The sequence below is a fragment of the Maniola hyperantus genome, chromosome 22, assembly GCF_902806685.2.
Source record: "Maniola hyperantus chromosome 22, iAphHyp1.2, whole genome shotgun sequence".
Classification (NCBI taxonomy): Eukaryota; Metazoa; Arthropoda; class Insecta; order Lepidoptera; family Nymphalidae; genus Maniola; species Maniola hyperantus.
The window spans coordinates 4,519,277-4,543,457 of NC_048557.2; the positions used below are offsets into that span (position 1 = coordinate 4,519,277).

The window sequence follows — 24,181 nt, forward strand, 5'->3', positions numbered from 1 at the left end:
GTTCTGTATCCGAAGGATGTTAATGGGCCCCTATTATTATCTCGGCTACACTAAGGGACAAAAACGCGATGTTTCACACATTTCCCGTTAAGCGTTAGTGTAGCCACGATCATCGCAATAACTTTATCAACGCCATTAACAACGACGTTTGGCGTTTGTAGATGGGTTGGGTGGCGGTAAATTTTGGCACATCGAAGAGTTCAACGGGTTTTTTACCGGCAGAATTTTTTCCGTTGTTTAAATCATTGTTGGGCATTGACGTTAACCTTAATGTAGCCGCAGCTTTACTAAGTCTCCACCGTCCGTCCGTCTGTCTCTCAGCGGGCAGTGTGTATTTCTATTGCCGCTCTATAACAACCAAAAAATAAAAACTCAATGGTTACTTATAACATAAATCCAGCGGCAGCAGTACGTACCTTTTCCGCTACAATAAAAAGAAAAATTCTGCTAAATTTGCCTTGAGCGGTGGATCTATGTACAATTTTAATTTCTAAAGTTAGACTATGGCTATAGCTGTCTCATACGTTAAATGCTCTCCACATATATTCAGGGCGAGCGAAGCGAGCCCTACCACTATCTCACAATCTGAACAGTTTTGTGGTACACTTTACAGAAAAACTATCACGCCTATTAAATTTGTGCTTTAATAGTTTAAATTCATATCTAGTTCATACAGAACAAGGGCAGTGTGCACCCAAGAGTTGCGCGTCACAGTCTGACGACTAACGACTCAAATCGACTTCAAAGTACATATATCTTCAAAGCTCCTAGGCCCGCCTTGCCAATTCAATTTTGTTGCCTTTAAAAATAAAATAAAACCCGTCAAACTCGTATCGGGCACTACCCTTATAAGTCGGGACCTTGCTGTTCCTTTCTCATACTGACCCGATTACGATTCACTCGTGTAGGAAATACCAAAAAGGAGCCAACAATACGAACCGTGTTTATCATGGAATGTATTGATTGTTGATATTATAATGTAAGCCCTTTTCGCTTGAAAGGTTCTTATTAGATTCTGGTCTAATACACGTATTAGTGGTATTATTGGAATGGAATTTTTAGGATATTTTAAGGACGTATTGTGTTCTAATATTTTCCAGCTCAATCGGTGATAGCTTAGTGGTTGGAGGTCGGCCCTTCAGAAGTTCGATCCCGGTATGCACCTCTAACTTTTCGGAGCTATGTGCGTCTTACTTTAAACTAGCTGATGCCCGCGACTTCGTCCGCGTGGAATTAGGTTTTTAAAAATCCCGTGAGAACTCTTTGATTTTGCGGGATAACAAGTAGCTTATGTCACTCTCCAGGTCTTTGTCCATACCCATGCAAAAATCTCGTCAATCCATTGCACCGTTGCGACGTGACAAACCAACAAACAAACACACTTTCGCATTTATAATAAGGGTACTGATATCACCTGCTTTAGGTGAAGAAAAACATCGTGACGTAACCTGCATGCCTGAGAGTTCTCCATAACGTTCTCAAAAGTGTGTGAAGTCTGCCAATCCGCACTTGGCCAGCGTAGCAGACTATGGCCTTCTGAGAGGAGACCCGTGCTTAGTAGCGAGCCGGCGATCAAGATGATGCATCACAACCACAAGTGTACATCTGAGGTGAGGTACACGACAGGTCGAATTGGGAAACGGGGTATGAGACGTCCCGCACACCCGTACGTCCCGCTCGCCCGCACCAGGTTAGTGGGTTAGTAGTTCCTTCCCCGATTGCCATCTCGACCTGTCGCGTACTATACCTACTAAAATATAACACTAAGTACTGTAAGTATACTAGATGACGCCCACATTTCATCCGCATAATCGGGGAGGAAATGCCCCGCACACCCGCACATCCCCCGCGCTAACCCGGTGTGGTTGAGCGCGGATAACGTCCGGGTATGTGGTGCACCCCCCCCCCCCCCCCGCTTCATACCTCGTTTGCCATCTCAACCTGTCATGGAGTATACCTATCTTCAAATATTTGTAGTAAATCTCACTAGGTATACGTACCAACATCCTCAAAGGGCTTTGGTTTTGTTGAACAAATATTTGGCTAACGCACGAATAAACAGGGTTGTTATATGGTTGTATATGTACCTAACTAAAATGGGGATGACATGGATATGCTCAAATGAAAATAAAAGAACTATGTAATATGTACCTATGCGGTCTATTCTTTATATAACGGTAATTTTTAGTGTTCCGTACCTCAAAAGGAAAAACGGAACCCTTGTAGGATCACTTTGTTGTCTGTCTTTCTGTCTGTCAAGAAACCTACAGGGTACTTCCCGTTGAGCTAGAATCATGAAATTTGGCAGGTAGGTAGATCTTTAGCTGACATTTGGAGGAAAATCTGAAAACCGTGAATTTAGGGTAAGATCACACAGAAAAAATTAAATTGTGTTCATGAACTAATAATTAGTATTTTCAACTTTCAAAGTGAGATAACTATATCAAGTGGGGTATTATATGAAAGGTCTTCATATGTACATTCTAAAACAGGTTTTTATTTATTTTTATGTATCATAGTTTTTAAATTATCTTGCAAAATGTCGAAAAAATACGACTGTAGTACGGAACCCTCATTGCGCGAGCCTGACTCGCACTTGGCTGGTTTTTTATTTTTAATAATACCCGGTGCGGACGAGCGCGGGTTACGTGCGCGTGTGCGGTCTATCTATAAGGTTTATCTAGCCATTAACTTGAACGCCTTTAGCTATTGAGGCTAGATAATAGGCATCCAAAATTATCTAACAGATAAGATTTGAACCTTCAGCCTTTTGGATATCAGTCCACCGTCAAAGTAATATAAATGCTAGAAATGTATGTTTTCCGCCCACGGCAATATATCAACTAAAATTCACACATTTCGATTTTTGGCTATATTCGAAGTTTTCGGCCAGTTTTTGGCTATTCGCTGGAGGTGCAATCCCGTTCCAGTAGGTACCTACTACCACCGGGCACAAAATATACACGTAGGTATATTATTACCTACGAGCAGTGGCGTGCACAGGGTTTGAAGCCAGGTTAGGCATTAGTTAGGTAGGAACCTATTTACTGGCAGGTCCTAATGAAAAATATGCATTGAGCTATTACAACTGGGGTAAGCAGTGCATTTATGCCTCTATGACCTGCACGCTACTGCCTACGAGCAGTGGCGTGCAGGTCATAGAGGCCTACGCCTCCGTAGTATGCTCGTAGGCACTGCCTACGAGCATACTACGGAGTACGGACCTAGTTTTAAGTTTACAGAGACAGACTAATACCTATCTAGGTTAAATTTTGCCAATATTTTTTTTGCTTCGCACTGACTCGCACTTGGCCGATTTTTCTTTTTAATGTGTCGCACTTATTGTCTAGGAGCAGCAAGAATATGAAGTTAGATTGCTAGCCTCTCAGGAAAACAACCCGGAATCTCGCATTCATGAATCCCTTCGTCAGAGGTCCTCAAAGTCTTTATCTCATGTAATCTATGTCCCTACTAACATCAATCTTGATACTGAATTGATATAAGTGACGAGGCAAAGTTTGTCCCAGAATATTATAATAACATTAACCACATGCTATTAAAAAGTAGACTCTATTACTGTGGTGTACAGTTTGATATTGCTTGGATGATACGGCCGTCCTGAACACAACGACACATGTTAGTAAAAATGTAAGGATTAAGATATCAAGCAAGATTATATACGAGCAGGTAAGTATTAAGTATAGTTATGTAGTTGATCTGCTTACAAAAATAAAGAGGATGGCTTTCAGGCAACGCAAAAGTGCATTGTGTTTTATTTTAGACAATACGCGAACAAATTGATAGCTAGTTGGGGGATCCGGAGTTCAATTCTAGGCTCTCACCTCTAACTTTCGGAGTTGTGTGCGTTTGAAGCAGTCACGGTGAAGGAAAACATCTTAAGAAAACCTGCATAAATGTCTGAGAATTCTCCATAATGTTCTCAAAGGTGCGTGAAGTCTGCCAATCCGCACTTGGCCAGCGTGGTGGTTTATGGTCAAACCCTTCTCATTCTGAGAGGGTATGTGCTAAGTAGTGAGCCACCGATGGATTGATGATAATGATGTTGAATCAATAAAGATTAAGATGTGTCAATGGTCAATTTCTTAGTATCCATTTCATATTTCTTACTTCCGTACTAATATTATAAATGCGAAAGTGTGTCTGTTTGTCTGTCTGCTAGCTTTTCACGGCCCAACCGTTCAACCAAATTTGATGAAATTTGGTACAGAGTTAGCTTATATCCCGGGGAAGGACATTGGCTACTTTTTATCCCGGAAAATTAAAGATTTCCCATGGGATTTAGAAAACCTAAATTCACGCGGATGAAGTCGCGGGGATCATCTAGTATAGAATAAATTACAAGTGTAGGTTAAAACTACTAAATAGCCAGAAATTAGGCTAGGTCGTAGTTCAATTTGAGCTCATTGGCACTCTTCTTCTCACTTCCTAATAAGAAAACAACCGGCTAAGTGTGAGACGGGCTCGCACGCGAAGGACGACGGACTCGTACAAGAAATAAGCACTTTTTAATTTTTTAACTTTTTATCATCATCATCATCATGATCAACCCATTACCGACTCACTACAGAGCACGGGTCTCCTCTCAGCGTGAGAAGGGTTTTGGCCATAGTCTACCACGTTGGCCATGTGCGGATTGGCAGACTTCACACACCTTTGAGAACATTATGGAGATCTCTCAGGCATGCAGGTTTCCTCACGATGTTTTCCTTCACCGTTAAAGCAAGTGATATTTAATTAATTAAAACGCACATAACTCTGAAAAGTTAGAGGTGCGTGCCCGGGATCGAACCCCCGACCTCCGATTAGAAGGCGGACGTCCTAACCACTAGGCTATCACAGCTTGCTTGCTTGCAACTTTTTATAGCGGTCATTTAATTCTGTGAAAATTTCAATACTCTACCTGTTATAGTTCACGCACGGGTTCACGAGATACAGCCCGCTGACAGACAGACGGAAGGACGCACGGACAGCGGAGGTTTAGTAATACGGTCCCGTTGGCACCCTTCGGGTTCAGAGTTTTAAAAAACTCGATAACTTATCTCTCAAACTTAGGAAAACTCCTTGTTACTTCAATATGTATAGAAAAGCTTTTTACGGGAAACTTTTGCGACGAATATCGAACATTGTCGCCTGAGTACCTACTTGTCTTTCAAATGGAGTTTAGGGACTCCCTTTTGTAACTCCTATTCGAGCTGATGCAAAAGTGATAAAACACTGGCCTACTCGCACTTCGCGGACATTGTTATTGAATAATGATAAGTTTTTATGAAGTTTTCCTCAGTAACTCTACTTTTATTAAGACAAGCGGTCTTAATAGAAAAAGAAGAGGAGAAATAAAACAGAGAGAGAGATTGAAAACTAACAAATATAACAGCATACTTACATTAATATTATGTGGCTGGGGCCTAGAGCTTAGTACTAATAATACTAATTAATTACTAACATGATTATAAGGAAAAATTATTACTAACACACTAATTACTTAGGTAATTAGTTTGTGAACTATGACCTGAGTCTGAAATAAGAGATTATTTATTTATTTTAATATTATAAGCTAAACAAGGTATCTGTGTCTACTCGAATTAATTTGTACTTTTCTAACCGTCTATCCGAGCCCAAAGCCTCTGAAATATTTTTTTTTCTTCTTATAGATCAGTTAGAAGGTATTACATAAAGGTATTACATAATTCATTAATAATATTATGCTCTTAACAATATAGACATTTTAGCATGCCGGTAAACCAATATTTTCATTTAAGTACAGAATTTTTATATAAGCTTTTCTCAATTATTGTAAAATATTTGGCTGTAGTCAGACATTTTCGCAAATACAAAATATTTCCACCGCGCCGGCACGGACCAACTACGCGATGTTTCAATCGTATGTGACGTTGTAAATTTTGAACTACTAATTAGCGTTTCGCTTTTAATTAAAATCTATTTTGTTCAAAGTATGTTGGTGCCACCTAGCATCAAGGTGCAGAACTACGCGTGGGTCGATGTTCAGAGTTCATTCGAGCCACAATAGATGGCGTTTGCTTCGTTGTCAATTGTCGTAAAAATAAAACAAAATAATTAAATAAAACCATAATATCATTTGTTTATTGTTAAGTCATTAACAAAACGGTTCTTATAATATATCCTTAGGTTCCGCAAATATTCAAAAATGAATTGGCTTTATGATCAAACTAACTGAGAGCGGCCACACTCGGGTTGCGTCTGGCAACACCGATTGCTGAGATTTAGAATTTTCCTGGAGTCAACATGTGAAGACGAATTTTTTTCGTTCCAGGAAAATCTCACTTCTTTTCGCCCATGGCTTCGCCTGGAAAAATACAATAGTCATAAATTTTAGTCATCCTAACGTATTTTCAATGTTTCATCAGTTATGGTGAGTGAAAAATCAAGTAATGTGGATTCGACAAAATGGCGGTTTGGTTAGAGAAAATCCTAATCTCATGATTTCTTTCAGTTCCAGTTATTTTAACTTCCCAAATAAATGAGGATAATGGGTTGTGGGTGGACTTCTGAAAACCATTGGTGGCCAGGAGTTCAATAGGTGAGTTGTGTTTGATCGGGAAAATTCCACGTGTCGAAATTTTCACACAGCACAAATTATAATCTTGTTTTTCTTTGTTACAGGGTTTACGTTTACGTTTTACGTTTAGCTTCAGTTTTCCGTTTTAGTTTTCCGTTTGCGTTTTCGGTTTTCGTATTTATTTCTTTTGCACATTCACGTTGACAACTTAATTGCTATGGATAAGACTTGGTGAAAATCTTTGTAAGGAAACATTTCGGTTGTGAAGAATCAAGTTAAATTGAGTTTTGGATCTTGGCCGATGCCGTCCAGCTACCTTGCAGTCTTCGCACCTACAAGTAAGCAAATGTTTGTATCCTGCAACAGTTTAGTGAACCTTCTTAGTGTATGTGTACAGTAAGAACCCTGTCTTTACTACTGAGTTTTTATTTTGAAACAATTTTATGAATTTTACTGTGTCATTGTCTATTCCATGCCAATGGCATCTTAAATTTAAAACATAGATTTATGTACTATCTACCTAAGGCATTCTAATGTATCTAAATTAAGTCTTGGCATTAAGCTAGAATAACTAAGCATTATTAGCCATCCTTATGTATTAAGCGACCCCGGTAAAAGTTACATTAAAAACAATTTTGCCTAACATCTAGCAAATTTCATTTATAACACCTCATATGCATTACAAGGGAGTCGACGGCTAGCTTCTATTCTTTACTAGGTAGATAGATCAAGTAAAGTAAATTAAAATTATTTTTTTTCCCTCTAATCTTTGTAAGGTGGTAGATTATTCCGTATCCGGGTATATTTCTATTCCGCCCAATTTATCACCCTTACAAATGGCGCCCGAACGTTTTTTTATATAGTTATTTCAGTATATTTTGAGAAATTTTGTGAATTTTATGAAATGTACTCCGCTGATTGTACAATTTTCTAAGTAGTGACACATTGCAAAGAGCACTAAGCTGTTTTTTATGGTTAACTAACTAAATAATAACTAATAGTTAGAAATTTTGTTTGATAGTTTAAGTAATTTTCTGAGTATAGTCCAACAGTGGTTGTTTCTTATTTAATTAACACATTATAAATGGTGTTTATGCCGTTCAATTATGTTATTTGACTTACCTTGGAGGTGTATAAGTGAATGTTTGCCTTCAGTTTAGTAATAAACATTGCTTAACTGAGTTGTTGTTGGGTATTGCTTTCAATAGTAAGTACATCTTATGTTTGAAAATTCCGGTAACCTAGTATAATTAAAGTTTTGAAACGCTATGTCCTGTTAACTAGTTACACACATACATTTATAAATACTAAGAGTTACAACTTGTGAAACTAAATATATAAACTATATTCAGAGATTACATTAAGTTCAAGTATGAAGTTATGAACAATTTTTTTTGTCAGTGACTTGATACTTCATTATTTTGTTGAAATTTTGTTTAGAGCTGTGTTAAGGTTATGATAAAAGCTACTTCACACACAAAACATGTTAAGTTTAATTGAATGCTGGTAGTTTAAAGTGACATTTAGAAACAGATTTTGTTGTATTTTAGGTTATGTGTTAAAAGTGTAAAGTAACAGCCATCAAACCATTGCACAATCTCTTTGTTTTTTTGAAAGATAATATGCTAGTCAGAGTTCATTGCAACTTTGTTGCCTGTTTACTTTTGTAATTGTAAAGGTTGTAACACACTGTGTACTCATAAAGGTGATACTGCACCTTACAATCATTTATTCAATTTTGGGAAGTTTTATTTTGTTATATTTTGTTTACTATAGTAATAATATGTGCTTGTATTATTAACAATATTTTGGAATAGGAACATAATTGATAAAATAGGTTAGGATAGACTTAAGAATATTGTTTTTGTTGTGTATTTTGCTTGTGTATATTTAATAGTTTAAATAACTTCTTTTGTGTTTGTGTTTAACCAATTTGTATAAGGCTAAACATAGACAGTTACACAAGCTCGATATTTTGTTAAATGTGTTTTGACTTAACACAATGGAACAGACTTTTGCCCAGTTTCATTCACTTTTGAAGGACGAATTGTGTTATGAGGTATCCATTCGTTCCGAAACTCCAGCACCTACAGTGCTAGGTTTAAAGAAACAGTTAAAACAATTAATTCAGGAAATTCCTTCTGAATCAATTTTAGAGACAGATTTCACTTCTGAAAGTGAGTTAGGGGTTATTACTAAAAAACTTCAAGACTTAGAAGATTTATTAAAAAAGTGTTCTGACACTAAAGATAGACATGCCCTCTGTAGGTCTAAAGCTTTAGCTTCACATTTGTACTTTAGAATTTTGAGAATACAGTGTTCCGAACTCAGCTTAATAAGTAGGAAGAGTGAATTACATACAAAGTTGCAGAGTTTGATTTCCAGATTAGATGCTGACAATGAGTCGTCTCACGACGAATCACTGGATTCCGAGAGTACCGCCGTTGACTGCACTGGTGATAAAAATGTTGCCAAGTGGAAGTTAAATTTCAACGGACAGGGTGATCCGCGCAGTTTCATCGAACGCGTTGAGGAATATAAAAGATCTTATGGCGTTTCAGATGGAAAATTATTTGTTTCTGCATTTCATCTTTTTACAGGCCGAGCATTGTTATGGTACAGAGGCAACAAATGTCAAGTTTCGTCTTGGTCAGAATTGAAAACTTTATTTTTAGAGGAATTTGATGCAGTAGATTATGACTACAGGTTGCTAGGTGAAATTCGAGCAAGAACACAAGGCTCTGAAGAACCTGTGTCTATCTATTTCGCTATAATGTTTTGCATGTTTTCAAGGTTGTCAACACCACTTTCCGAAGAACAAAAGTTACAAATTTTATTACATAATATTCGCCCTTTTTACTCAGAACAATTAGCTCTTGTTGACATTAAGTCTGTCGCAATGTTGAAGGAAAAGTGTCGCAAACTAGAGGCTGCGAGGCAGCGTTCCGCCTTATTTTCTGAGCCTACTAACAGTAAGGCAACTTTAAGTTCAGAGTTTGCTTACAAACAAGTGACAAAACAGATAAACACACTTTCAGTCACACCTGCACCTAAGGTTGATACAAGTAAAGGCACTAATTTTACGAAAACAAATAAACAACTATGTTACAAGTGCGGCAAGGGTAACCATTCCTTTAAATTTTGCAGGACAGTTCCGAAATTTATTAGATGTTTTTCGTGTGGACGTCAGAACTTTACAGTAAAGACATGTCCAAGTTGTAGTAAAAAGGCGATTAGTAAACCCGCTCCGGACAAAAATTCAAAAAAACTAATTAGTAAGAACTGTGCAGAGACACAAGTAAAGAACTTGGTCATTAACAACAAAACATCCCTTTTACCTGACACAGTTCTGTATTCAGTGGATAAACGAGACTTTAGGCCACATTTAAAGGTTTTTGTTGACGGGTTTGAGATTACAGGTTTACTAGATTCCGGTGCTTGCGCGTCAATTTTGGGTAACCAGGCGCACAAGGTTTTTTTGAGATTCGGTTATAAACTGCATAGCAGTATTGATACCACATTTTCAGTGGCAAATGGAGACAAACTTGATTGCATGGGTTATATGTTTATTCCGATTACTTATAATTCCGTAACTCACATAATAAAATTTTTTGTAGTACCCTCTATAATAGCGGATGTTATTTTTGGCTGTGACTTTTGGAAAACATTTCAGTTAGCCCCTGGCATTTTGATAATTTAGAATTAATTAAGGCACCTTCTCAATTTTACAATATTTGTGCGATTGATAATGAACAAATTCATACCATCACTTCTTTTGAAAACTTATCATCTCAACAGAAAGAATTAGCCCAATCTGTAGTAAATAAATTTTTAGATATTTCTTCAGAGAAAATTGGATTGGGTAGAACAAAATTAATTGAACATGTTATTGACACCGGTGATGCCTTGCCAATAAAAATAAAACAATATCCACTTTCTCCCGAAAAGAAGGAAGCTTTAAGTAAAGAGTTAGATAGGATGCTGGAAATGGACGTAGTTACTCCGAGTGAAAGCCCTTGGAATAACCCAGCAATTTTAGTGAAAAAGGCAAATGGAGACTGGAGATTTTGCCTAGATTGCAGGAAATTAAATTCAGTGACAAAGGGGGATTCATACTCAATACCGTACATTCCACAAATTCTAGATAGCTTGAAAGAGGCAAGGTTTTTATCATCGATTGATTTAAGTTCAAGTTTCTGGCAAATTCCGTTAGCTAACGACTCTCAGGAAAAAACCAGTTTTACAGTTCCTGGTAGAGGGTTATTCAAATTTAAAGTCATGCCGTTTGGCCTATGCGGTGCACCAGCACGACAGCAGAGGTTAATGGACCAGTTATTTAATCAAAATTTTTGTAGTGATATTGAAAATGGAATAGTATTTTGTTATATAGATGATATTGTTATTTGTTCTGCTGATTTTGAAACCCATTTAATTTTATTAAACAGAGTTCTGGATAAACTAAAAATGGCTCAACTATCCATAAATTTTGAAAAATGTAATTTTTTTAGAAACTCTTTGAAATATTTAGGGTATATAGTGGATGAATTTGGTTTACGCACAGATCCTGGAAAAGTTGCCGCAGTTTTGAACTTTCCGACCCCAAAAACTGCACAGGAGGTAAAGATTTTCCTAGGCACTTGTTCTTGGTACAGGCGCTTTATTAGGAATTTTTCAACCATCGCTGCACCACTCAATAGACTAACGAGTAAAGGAAAGAACGCACCTAAATTTGAGTGGAGCGAACAGGCAGAGGTAGCATTTAATACATTGAAGAATGCGTTGGTAACCGCACCTGTTCTTGCGGTACCGAATTTTGAAAAACCATTCAAAATACATTGTGATGCTTCTGCATATGGTGTTGGCGGTATGCTGACGCAAGAAACCGATGGTTGCGATCATCCCATTGCGTATGTCAGTAGGAGCCTAAATAAAAACGAAAGGAATTACAGCGCGACGGAACGCGAGGCTCTAGCTGTGATTTTTGCAGTGGAGAAATTTCAGGCTTATTTTGGTTCCAAGCCAGTCACAATTATCACAGACCATGCATCCCTAAAGTGGTTCTTAAATTTAGAAAATCCCTCAGGACGACTCGCCAGATGGGGTTGTAGATTATCACAGTATAATTTTGTTATCGAACATAGGAAGGGTTGTGATAATGTAGTTCCGGATACCTTGTCGAGACTCATACACGTAGATGTAGTTGGTGATCGTAATGATAACTCTAGTCAACAAGTTTTGGTAGATGACTGGTATGACAAAACATTTAATGGCTGTAAAATCAATCCAGCAAATTTTCCGAATTTTAGTATTTTGAACGATAAACTATATCGTTACAGTAAATGTAAATACCAGCTTCTCAGTGAGTTCGACTGGAAAGAGGTAGTCCACAAGAACGACATCATTAGAATTATGCAACAAAACCATGCAGATGCAACTGCAGGTCATTTTGGTGTGTTCAAAACTCATCGCAGATTATCCCTCAGATATTTTTGGCGTGGTATGTATAAGGACGTGGTTGAGTACGTTAAGAATTGTGATACTTGCTCTGCGTATAAACACACGACATCAGCCACTCCAGGTCTGCTGGGGAAGCCTAAAGTCTGCGAGAGACCTTTTCAGGTCATTTCGGCTGATTTAGTCGGACCTTTGCCTAGGTCTAAATCAGGATTTACATTTCTTTTTGTGGTGACGTGTTGTTTTTCGAAATATACAATGTTGTTTCCGTTACGGCGTGCCACAGGTGCCGCTGTTGTTAAAGCGCTAGAGAATTTTGTATTTTTGAACCATAGTGTTCCAGAGACTGTGATTGTGGACAATGGGTCCCAATTTACAGGATCTGAATTCCGTAATCTCATTAAGCGTTATAATATTCCGAAATTACACTACACACCACTGTACACTCCGCAAGTTAACCTTGTTGAGAGGTACAATAAGGTTGTTATGACTGCTGTAGCCGCTTTTGTGAAAGATAACCACAGGTCCTGGGACGAAAACCTGTACAAGGTCCAGTTCGCCATAAACAGTGCGGTTAATGAATCCACTGGATTCTCCCCGTTCTTCCTTGTCCACGCTAGAGAACCGGTTTTAAATGGTTCCTTCTATAAGGACACGGATAAGGAGTACGAGGCCGGAATTCCAAGGGAGGAATACGCAGGAAAGTTTGGAACTTTGGAGGACATATTTGGTCAGGTTAGGAGAAATTTGTTTCAGGCTCATGCAGAGTATGCAACGCATTACAACTTAAGGCGTAGGTCTGCAAGCTATTCTGTTGGGGATATAGTGTGGAAAAAGACCTATCCACAAAGCGACGCTACAAATTTTTTCGCAGCTAAGCTGGCACCTAAGTATGAAAAGTGCAGGGTTGTCAAGGTTTTGTCACCTTTGGTTTATGAACTAGTTAGAGTAGCTGACAACCACCCAATAGGCACTTGGCATATTAAGGATATTAAGAAGTAGATATTTGCCATTACTTAGTTTGGTCTAAACTGTTTGAATATTTAAGTTATCAATATTCAATTAGGAATTTGTATGAGTGTAGTGATGTTCTGAGTTAACAGTTACATTACCATGGTTCAGTTGAGGATGAATGTAGTGGATGTATGTAGGGATGAATATGTGATGATGGGAATGCTTGTGGTAGACCAACCGGTTGAGAAAGTAAAAATGCAAATATCGTACTTTGGGGATAACGAAAAGGGGGGGGTTTTGTGTTTTGTTTTCGTTTTCCTTCTAGATAATGGATCATTTCTGTTATTTTTTCCGATTCTGTTCCGAGATCTATTTTCTAGGAGAGTTATTTCGTTTTTTTTTTTCTCATATTCCGATTTTGATTCGGTTTTATTTTTCCGAATGGGATAGAGAACGGTTGCCATATCAGATGGACCCGTTCACAACCAGTTTTTCCGTATTTGTTGAGTAACAAATATTAAGATGGTAGTTTAAAAGAGTGAACCACCGTAGGCCTAGACGCATTCTATCAGTCAGCTGAAGAATGATGCCAAGATGTTTCCACTCAAGTGTCTTAGACACCATGAAGTTTTTTTGTATATATTCTTTTTAGAAGTTAGGGTTGTGTAGTTAAGTATAATGTATAAAACCTTACACTGTTTTCAGTATATTTATTTTGTTAGACAATTTTCCTTGTTAGTAGTAGATGTGCGTTCACGCGTAACTTCTGTGTTTTTTTTTGTTTGTTTCAGGCAAATTGTTAGTAGTTGTTGGATGACGCTGAGGGCAGCGTGGTTCAACCTGTTGAACCTTTTCGTAGGAGGGGAAGTATTGTGACGTTGTAAATTTTGAACTACTAATTAGCGTTTCGCTTTTAATTAAAATCTATTTTGTTCAAAGTATGTTGGTGCCACCTAGCATCAAGGTGCAGAACTACGCGTGGGTCGATGTTCAGAGTTCATTCGAGCCACAATAGATGGCGTTTGCTTCGTTGTCAATTGTCGTAAAAATAAAACAAAATAATTAAATAAAACCATAATATCATTTGTTTATTGTTAAGTCATTAACAAAACGGTTCTTATAATATATCCTTAGGTTCCGCAAATATTCAAAAATGAATTAGCTTTATGATCAAACTAACTGAGAGCGGCCACACTCGGGTTGCGTCTGGCAACACCGATTGCTGAGATTTAGAATTTTCCTGGAGTCAACATGTGAAGACGAATTTTTTTCGTTCCAGGAAAATCTCACTTCTTTTCGCCCATGGCTTCGCCTGGAAAAATACAATAGTCATAAATTTTAGTCATCCTAACGTATTTTCAATGTTTCATCAGTTATGGTGAGTGAAAAATCAAGTAATGTGGATTCGACAAAATGGCGGTTTGGTTAGAGAAAATCCTAATCTCATGATTTCTTTCAGTTCCAGTTATTTTAACTTCCCAAATAAATGAGGATAATGGGTTGTGGGTGGACTTCTGAAAACCATTGGTGGCCAGGAGTTCAATAGGTGAGTTGTGTTTGATCGGGAAAATTCCACGTGTCGAAATTTTCACACAGCACAAATTATAATCTTGTTTTTCTTTGTTACAGGGTTTACGTTTACGTTTTACGTTTAGCTTCAGTTTTCCGTTTTAGTTTTCCGTTTGCGTTTTCGGTTTTCGTATTTATTTCTTTTGCACATTCACGTTGACAACTTAATTGCTATGGATAAGACTTGGTGAAAATCTTTGTAAGGAAACATTTCGGTTGTGAAGAATCAAGTTAAATTGAGTTTTGGATCTTGGCCGATGCCGTCCAGCTACCTTGCAGTCTTCGCACCTACAAGTAAGCAAATGTTTGTATCCTGCAACAGTTTAGTGAACCTTCTTAGTGTATGTGTACAGTAAGAACCCTGTCTTTACTACTGAGTTTTTATTTTGAAACAATTTTATGAATTTTACTGTGTCATTGTCTATTCCATGCCAATGGCATCTTAAATTTAAAACATAGATTTATGTACTATCTACCTAAGGCATTCTAATGTATCTAAATTAAGTCTTGGCATTAAGCTAGAATAACTAAGCATTATTAGCCATCCTTATGTATTAAGCGACCCCGGTAAAAGTTACATTAAAAACAATTTTGCCTAACATCTAGCAAATTTCATTTATAACACCTCATATGCATTACAAGGGAGTCGACGGCTAGCTTCTATTCTTTACTAGGTAGATAGATCAAGTAAAGTAAATTAAAATTATTTTTTTTCCCTCTAATCTTTGTAAGGTGGTAGATTATTCCGTATCCGGGTATATTTCTATTCCGCCCAATTTATCACCCTTACACGTATTTCATCGCAAATCGGCACGTCTGCCTCGTGCACCGTGTTTCTACACAAATGTCACGTGTCTAGGATAGTAATGATCAATTTCCGGTTCACAGCTTATCCTTCAATATCCTGTAGACGTGATTCTCATAGGGAATTCACGGGGATATAGTTAAAAATATTTTAAAAAGGATTTAGTCTTTCTTTCTCATTTCAAAATTCATTTTAATTTTAAATACAATATATCCAAATCGCAATTTTAATTCCGCATTCCAGGCCATTTAGTCAATTGTGATGTAACGGCCACACGAAGCAATTTACTGCAATACCCAGTACCAATACCTGAAAATTTCAGCAATATTATGAGAAATAATTGCTCCAGTTCGATCCATACGTGTAACCGAGCAACAATTGCTTAAAAAATTGCCCATGTAAGTGCATGATCAGACCCGTTTCTGAGAAACCAATTACATAATAATATACGCGTACAACAAGAATTTCTCGTCTAAAGTATAGGATTACAGTGTTTCTGACTACCACATTCCGTCAAAATGTAGTAAGTAAATAATTAAGTATTACCCCGAATCGTCACCCACATAATTTCAAAGACAAATGAATTGTATTACAGCGTGTTATCTGCGTGTTATGTCAGTCACGTACGAGTGTCTTCGTCAAAGTTGTGGCAGAGATTCCGGTATGATTGCTTTCTCTAACGCCTGTAATGAACGAAGTTTGCGCTCTACTATATCACTGGATTGTGGCGGTTCTATTGCTGAGACATGCACTATCGATGTGTCGCACGACAAAAAATTCCTCTTTGTTACAATGGTTTCACGTTTCTTATAATGCTCACACTTCAAGGTCGCGGTGCCACTAATATTTTAGTACCAACGGGCCTTAATAACCTAACCTAACCTAACTACCGCAGACGGCGTTTTTTCGATTTTTTTATTATTAGATTATTATTAGATAGATGATGCCCGCGACTTCGTCCGCGTAGAATTAGGTTTCTTTAAAATCCCGTGGGAACTCTATGATTTTCCGGGATAAAAAGTAGCCTATATCACTCTCCAGGTCTTTATCCATAGCCATGCAAAAATCACGTCAACCCGTTGCATTGTTGCGACGTGATTGAAGGACAAACCAACAAACCAACAAACAAACACACTTTCGCATTTATAATAAGGGTACTGATTACTCAAAGGTGGCTTTATTTATTTTTGCAAAACAATTACTGCACAGACTAAGCACAACAAATGCCGAAAACTTTCTCGTAGCTTTTTAGAAAGCGTTACAAAAACCGCAAGTGAGATATTATGTACATCAGACTGACTATGCTCGAGCTATTGGCATCAATGACAGGAAAACCATCGACTTAACTTATTTTTTTAAAGGTGCATGGCACACCCCAGAAAAGTGAAACTTCTTACGCGTTATATTTAAAATCTTGCACTTTGTGGTATTCATGCAGCACGCATTGTTGCCTATATGAATAGGCAACAATACATGCTGCCTGGCCAATGAGGCACGTTTTATGGTCATATTCATTCGTTTCAATTTTCACAAGACCACCATCTCAAACGAAGTTTCGCTTCTAACATTTTGGTGTAGTCGCAGTCAATGCTGCACGATAATAAGTCGCTAGTGTGGTCATTCACTAATGAACAAAGTTTGCGCCCTACATCACTAGATTTCTCTCAGTTCTCTTATTGAGATATCGTGTGGGCTTTATCGGTAATAGAAACTTTTACAACATCGTAGTTCCGACATTTCTTCTATCCATAAGTATGTTATTAATGCGAAAGTAACTCTGCTTAACTATCTGTTTGTTATCCTTTCACGACTTAGCATTAGCAGCTGATTATGCTTCCTTTGACCCGCGGGTAGCAGCTTCCTTAATTTTTATTTTTATTTAAAACTTGTATCATTAGTAAGCGAAGTAGTTAAGACATCAGCCCCTAATTGGGGGTTCGATCCGCGAAATACGCGGTGCTTTTCAAGTTGAGGAGCTGACGAACAAAATGGTGTAATTGTACGAAATAAAATTTTACAGGAGAAGCAAAAAACTAAATTAAAGCTGCTGAAACTTTACTGTACTATTATGATAGAAATCGCGCACTTTGGGCTCAATTTTAGTAGAATGTTAGGTCGTTTTACTTGGGTTTTGGGAATTAGTTCAAGGTTGTACCGAGGTACTTAGGTAACAAAATCATGAAATTGGGGCAAATTTTAACACAGCCGTTTTGCTTGGAAATATGTTCAGATTTGTATTGGGCCAAAAACATCCGGATTGAAAAAATGTATTCATATTTAATCAGTCTATTTTGTTCGCCAGCTGTTCAAATGTTAATCGCCTATTAAGCACGTTTAATCAAAGCGAAAACTTGAATCTCTCTGGAATTGACGCCTCCTTTACGAAGTTAGGAGTTTTGTTTGCTTGCAACAGCAATAGAATGTTGGGTTCCGACTCCCGAATGATTTCAGTGTTCAATAACCCAATTAATTTCCATTAATTTGATCTATTGTTCGAATTAAACTAAGCTAAGAAAGGAATCATTACTGATTCATTTTGATATTTTATTAAGTAAATGTTTTCTTATTCTGTTAGGTATACTAGCTTATATTAATTATTATTATTTTGTTAGGTATAATAGCTAATATTAATTATTATTAACTAGATGCTGCCCGCGAAGGGACGGTCGTATCAGATTACCCTTCCATTGGACTATCATCCAAACTAATATTATACCTAAATGCGAAAGTGTGTCTGATTGTCTGTCTGTCTGCTAGCCTTTCACGGCCCATCCGTTCAACCGATTTTTGACGATATTGGTACAGATATAGCTTGCATTCCGGGGAAGGACATAGGCTACTTTTTATCCCGGAAAATTAAACAGTTCCTACGGGATTTCAAAAAACCTAAATCCACGCGTACGAAGTTGCGGGCATCAGCTAGTACTAAAATATGCTAAATATGCTATATCTTGAAATCCATCAACTGACCATCAAAAAGAGTTATTATTACTTTGTAACTACAATTTTGGAACACGAAAAAAAAAAAAAAAAAAAAAAAAAAAAAAAAAAAAAAAAAAAAACAGAGTTATTAATTACCTATTTTGAATAAATCATTTGACTTTGACTTTGACTTTGCTACGAAACTAGACTACCCATACGTAGATACGAACGTAGCTATGATATAGGTAGATTTATGACTCTAGACTCTATATTTCACACATCGACCGAGATAAAAGCCAAAGATTTATATCTGGAACGTGACTCGACTGCATTATTTAGAATACCTACCTAGAAGGCTAGACGATACACGTAGGTAACGAAGGCGGGCCATTTTTCAGACTTCACCGGTTCGCCTCTTAAACTGGTGCAATATCCATTGGCTTCCTGGCTGAAATAAATTACATACTGCTAGTGCTCCTGTACCGAGCGGTGATAGCCTAGTGGTTAAGACTTCGGTCGTGGTTCTTATTCAGGTGGTCGGGGGTTCGATCCCCGCCTCTAACTCTTCGGAGTTACCTACCATTATAATGTGCGATTTAAGCAATGGAATATCACTTGTTTTATTGGTGAAGGAAAACATCGTGATGAAACCTGCATGCCCGAGAGTTCCACATAGTGTCCTCAAAAGTGTGTGGGCCAAGCCAACGACATCGCATTTGTAACAACTTTTAATCTTATTCTTCTTTATCAGTACCCTTATTATAAATGCGAAAGTGTGTTTGTTTCTTGGTTTGTTGGTTTATTGGTTTATTGGTTTATTGGTTGTTGGTTTGTTGGTTTATTGCTTCGTTTTTTGAGGGTGTGTTCTATGTAAATAGTAAGTATCCACTAAGAAAGGATTTTTCGAAATTCCACCCGGGTCAAATTGGGGATGGAATTTTGTATGAAAGTCCGTCATTTTTGAAGTAGCATCGATGAAAATTAGTATATTTTAAGCTTTCGAAAATACGTAGGTACCTAAGTATTTCACAATTTTTGAAAATTCAACTTTTAGGGGGCTGAATAGGGGATGAAAGTTGGTATGAAAGTCCGTCATTTTTCAAATTATTTGCATAAAAACTTGTATTTGGGGTTTCGATCACAAATGAAGAAATTCGTGCTTCAGGATTTTTGGAAATTCAACCTCGGCTCAATTTTCTAAATACCAGCCGAGCGAACCCGCGGCGGGTCAGCTAATAATGACTCTAAATAATGCATCATCTTCATATTCATCATCATCATCATCGTCGTCGTCGTCATTATCAACCGATAGATGTCCAATGCTGGACATAGGTCTCTTATAGGGACTTCCAACGGTCTTGTGCCGCCTGAATCCAGCGGCTCCCTGCGACTCGTTTGATGTCGTCTGTCCACTTAGTGGGGGTGTCTTACAACGCTGCGCTTTCCGGTGCGAGGTCGCCAGTCTAGGTCACCACCTTGGGACCCCAAATGATACATAGTTTATAAGTAAAGTACCGACTTTCTTGTAACCAGGAGTCTACCTTAACAAGATAACTTTGAAACCAATTAGGCGGTCGTATAACGTTGCAGAAAGTTTTTCCTCAGTACACCGTCGGGAAATTTGTAAAAGAGATATACAAGACTTCTAATGGTCTGGTGTTGCCATATTTGAGCATAACAGACGTTATAACTGGCCAACTACCTGTCGAACACACATAAGATAGCAACTAGCATAAATATCCATACTATCCATACCTACTAATATTATAAATGCGAAAGTGTATCAGTCTGTCTGTCTGTCTGTCTGTATGTTTGCTAGCTTTTCACGGCCCAACCTTTCAACCGATTTGGATGAAATTTTGTACAGAGTTAGCTTATATCCCGGGGAAGGACATAGGCTTTTTTTTAGGCATAATATACTTTTTATCCCGGAAAATTGAAGAGTTCCCACGGGATTTTAAAAAACCTAACTCCACGCGGCCTAAGTCCCGGGCATCATCTAGTAGGTAGGTAATATTTATGCTAGTTGCTAAAAAAAATTGGTGTTTATTCCTACTTAAGTGGTAGTTTATTTTCCAACAGTATAACGAATCTCATCATCATCATGATCAACCCATCGCCATTTCGCTCATTACAGAGCACGATTCTCTTAGATTGAAAATGGTTTTGGCCATAGTCTACCACGCTATTGGCAGTGCGGATTGGCAGACCTTACGCACCTTTGCGAACATTATGGAGAACGAGAGTTCAGGCATGGAGGTTTTCTCACGATGTTTTCCTTCACCGTTAAAGCAAGTGATATTTAATAACTTACTTAAAACCATCTTAAAACGCACATAACGGATTGAACCCCCGACCTCCGATTAGGAGGCGGATGTCCTAACCACAAAGCTATCACAGCTTAAGGAAGGTATGCCTTTGTGTAGTGGTAACAAGTTTCTATAACTGTGCTAAATTTCAAGTTTACAGCGTTTGCCTATTATTTATTTTTCAAATCACAGCCATTTGAGATACACAGACGGACATTTGAGACGGACAGATAAGCAGAACGACAGACGGACATACGGACTGACAAACAGATAGTCAGACGAACAGACATGCTCAGTTCTTTATTTTACTACGGTATACTCTAAAAACACAATTTCTTTGAAAGTTTTCTAAATAAAATTTTATTTTAACGGCTACGAATAAGGGTCATTTGTAAATTTTAAATAAAGTGTCATTTATAAGTTTTAAGTAGTGTTACTTTTATTAGAATTTCGGGAAGCATTGTCTTGTAGTCGCCTGGTACACCTACCATTAGTATATCATGTTCCCCCTCTGGTTATGAAAAGTCGTCGAAAGTTTCAAACTTCGGTGAAATTCTACTACTAAAAACTAACTGTGGGTAAAGTGCGGCGCTACACACTCCACCTTTGAGTTAAACTTTTACAATTGCAGTAAAATTTTAAACTAAATACTATACTTATTTTATTTTATTTTTAGTTCTACTTACTGTACTTAATTAAGTATTTTCGATAGAATTAGTTTATTTAATAATTAGATGATGCCCGCGACTTCGTCCGCATGGAATTAGGTTCTTAAAAATCCCATGGGAAATCTTTAATTTTCCGGGATAAAAAGTAGCCTATGTCCTTCCCCGGGATGTAAGCTATCTCTATTCCAAATTTCGTCAAAATCGATTGAAAGGATGGGCCGTGAAAGGCTAGCAGACAGACAGACAGACAGACACACTTTCGCATTTATAATATTAGTATGGATTTCTAGACTCTATCACTATCACCCACCCACCCACAGAGACAGACAGACACTGATATAAAGGAAGGAACCAAATCCCATAACATAGTTTTCACTTTTTTGGGAGCTAGAGCCCAAAATAATAATGTGAACCGTGTATTTTTGCAAATAGAGAGGTTTAGATAATGATTTAAACTACGCCTAATGTCGACAAAAACATCAAAGAAGATCAAAGTAAAGCAGAATATGAACTGAGAGAGTTCATTATGGTAACGATCGTCAAAGAACTAAACTTTGCGGCAACAATTAAACTTTTAAATTATTACGTTGATCAGTTCCAACCAGCTGCAAACTAGGTCTCGGGGAAATTTATCTTTGCGTACCATTTTCGGTTTAAAGACCATTAATTTAGACATTTTAAACGTGAACTACGTACCCTCCCTGTCTTCACTCGGCAACCCACAGGCGTCCACTGCTGTGGACATAGTTCTCTCAAACACACGCCACGGCGGCGTCTGTCCCCTCAGTGGCGGGTCTTCAAACGCTGCGCTTTTCGGTGTGAGGTCGCCATTCTAGCACCTTGGGTTGGGACACCAATGTCTATCGTTTTTTCGAACTAAGTATGTATCATTCCCATTGCCACGTCAGCTCGCAACCCGTTTAGCTTTTGAACCTTCTTATATTGTGAGGTCCATAGTTAGCCACCATTTCTCATTTTCATATAACATAAGAATCTATAACTTTTTGAACCAAAAAATAAGAACGATCTAAAATGTTCGCCTCTTATTGGATCTAGAGTTTCTAGAGTGCTTACAACAAGCAAAAATATTCTCAAATCTTGGTAACAATCGTTGAAGAACTAAAGTACTGCGGCAGCTACGTCTATTAAACTTATAAACGTACTTACGTATTTTCAAAGTAAGTCTAAGTCTTGAAAGAAGCGAAGTGGATCTGGTTAAAAGTTTCAAACTATTTCACGTTTGGTTTACAGGTGCAAGCAAAAATTCACGTATTTCGTTTTATGGTTGAGTTATAATTAGGATAACTTTTTCTAACTGGTTTAGTTTTAGTAATTGTGTATGGTATGACTTCAGACGAAGTTACAGCGTGATCTCCGTGATACGTAGAACACGAAAAGGTCAAATTTGAACTCCTAAAGCGAGTCACCCATCCAGTTACCGACTTGGGTCAACGTTGTTTAATGCGTTATAATATTATTATTGTGTTGTCGCAACTAGGCCATACGCTCCTCAAACTTTGCATAAAACAGAAACAAAACCTATTCAATTTTTTTGTTATAGGTACTTATCTTCGTATTCTTAGTGTTCGTAGAAAATTGTTTAAAAATGGGCGCTTACCAATAAAAATGAAATATAACGTTGATTTAGAACAACTGAACAGAACAGAATGGCCGATTTAATATTCGTTTTACTGCCGTCTGTCGCTAAGATATTTGTATCTGGTGTTGTTTTGTAACGCGCAAAAGATTTGGGCCGCACTCCGCACTGCATTGAATACCTAAGCAGTGTCACGCAGTTTGATACAAACTTGTCTTTGAGAGAGTTCAGAATAAACCAACGTTGAATAATAGAAATATTATTGTCAACCAATCAAATCAGTAAATTTTATCAAACGTGAAAATACGTGTTTAGTAGGCCCAGTGCCTTGTGCATTGGCAGACTTCATACCTTTGGGAACATTATAATGGAGAACTCTCAGGCATGCAGATTTCCTTAAGATGTTTTCCTTCACCGTTAAAGCAAGTGATATTTACTTGCTTTACTTATTCTCTTAGGTCATTTAAGTTGCGTATCTACTATCAAAGACCCTCCACTTTGTGGACGGACTACATCAGACGTGGCGGCGCAAGACTGTGACGTGTGGAAGTCCCTATACAAGAGACCTATGTCCAGCAGTGGACTTCTGTCGGTTGATAAGAATGATGATAGTATAGTATAATAGTAGACTATCTACGAGCACAATAAAGGTGCGGTGTCCGACGAGAAATTTTCTCTGAGCCGACATTTGTTTTAGTGACCCTTATACATTACAATGAACCAGAAAGGGTCCCTATGACCGCTCAACCGAACTATTTATACAAGAAATATATGAATGTATATTCTACGTTTTACTTAAAAGGTTTACCTAAACTTTGAGGGCTACGTATAAATATTACGTAATAACTAATACCTACATTGGTTTTATAGCTAAAGGTATGAATCTTTGATATAGCATTAATTTACACCTTCTTAAATAAAATTCAAATTCCTGATTGACTAACTGACTAGCTGACTTATATATCAACGCACAGCCTAAACCATTGGTCTTAGAGACATGAAATTTGGAGGGAGTGTTCTTTGTAAAGAGTGGGTAGGTATCCATTAAGAAAGGAAGTTTCGAAATTCCACCCCTAAGTGGGTTAAATGGGGGTTTGAAGTTTATTTAGTCCACGCGGACGAAGTCGCGAGCATAAGCTAGTTAAACTATAGGTATTTTGTTAAAAGAGATACATGGGATATAGGTATGTACGATTTACGTCCATGGCTGGAATGTTGTGTGTGCAATTGTGCAAAATTGCACACACAAAATTTCATGCAAAATTGGCCGATCTATACCTATTGTACGCGACAGGTCGAAATGGCAATCGGGGAGGGAACACCCCGCACACCCGCATAGCTCCC

The 24,181-nt window shown here is 37.7% G+C and overlaps 2 long non-coding RNA genes across 2 annotated transcripts; both read left to right on the forward strand.

The window, feature by feature from the left end:
• The first annotated feature begins 6,498 nt into the window (after positions 1–6,498).
• Positions 6,499–6,773, forward strand: LOC138403897 (uncharacterized). The gene is made up of 2 exons (XR_011238019.1): positions 6,499–6,580; positions 6,664–6,773. It is a non-coding gene; the product is annotated as an uncharacterized lncRNA (long non-coding RNA).
• Positions 6,774–14,142: 7,369 nt separating this feature from the next.
• Positions 14,143–14,706, forward strand: LOC138403898 (uncharacterized). The gene is made up of 2 exons (XR_011238020.1): positions 14,143–14,513; positions 14,597–14,706. It is a non-coding gene; the product is annotated as an uncharacterized lncRNA (long non-coding RNA).
• Positions 14,707–24,181: the final 9,475 nt, after the last annotated feature.